The sequence below is a fragment of the Seriola lalandi genome, unplaced genomic scaffold (assembly GCF_002814215.2).
Source record: "Seriola lalandi dorsalis isolate HSWRI2012SDOR001 ecotype SW California unplaced genomic scaffold, Sedor1 jcf7180002054978, whole genome shotgun sequence".
NCBI classification, from domain to species: domain Eukaryota; kingdom Metazoa; phylum Chordata; class Actinopteri; order Carangiformes; family Carangidae; genus Seriola; species Seriola lalandi.
In genome coordinates, this window is record NW_019525528.1 from 270233 (window position 1) to 271111 (window position 879).

Sequence of the window (879 nt, forward strand, 5' to 3'; positions counted from 1 at the left end):
AGAAGCATCTGAGCCACGTTTTATTTATTAACTGTTGTATTTATTGTGTCAGATTCACAGACAGACGAGGGAGAAGAAAACATATATGAACATCCATTAAAACAAAGGCTACAAATATACAGATGAACAGTCAAACAAACAGAAAAAAGATGAATGAAAACTAATTTATGCTTCAATGTATATGATCTATAGTATATACATATTCATATATCGATGTATATGAATATGATCCTCTATGAGATTATTGTTCAGGAAAACGTCCCCAAGTCTTTGGATTTGTCCTTTTAAGCCTCTTTACTTCCCGCAGACAGAGAGTCTGAAGACGCTTAAAGAGTTACACAACTGCAGCCACAGGTGAAACGAATGATGCAGCTGCTTCAGTCTCAGGGTCAGGTGGTGGTGTTGGTGTTGGTGTTGTTGGTGTTGGTGTTGGTGATGGTGTTGTTTGTGTTGGTGATGGTGGTGGTGTTGGTGATGGTGGTGGTGGTGGTGTTGGTGATGGTGGTGGTGTTGTTTGTGTTGTTGCTGTTGTCGCTGTCATCACTCCGTCACGGTTCAGTGACAGTTTGCTGCCGTGACGTTATGAACTTCAGTATTTCAGAGAAGCTGAGGTCTGACTGAAGAGGAAACTCATTGTCCTGCAGATTCTGGCGAAACGCCAGGGGCCGCGGTCTGAACGCCACATCACATAGCGAGTGAGGCCAGCGGGCTCCTGCGTCAGGCACTTTCTCTGTGAATGAAGCCGTGGTCACATGGTGCGAGAGTTTCCGGACGGTCGGTCAGCAGCTACACACCATGATCACGACTGCAACCGCGAGGGGAAAACTGGGGTCAGAAGTCACATTCATTAAGTGATTTCATCAGTACCATCATCAGAGC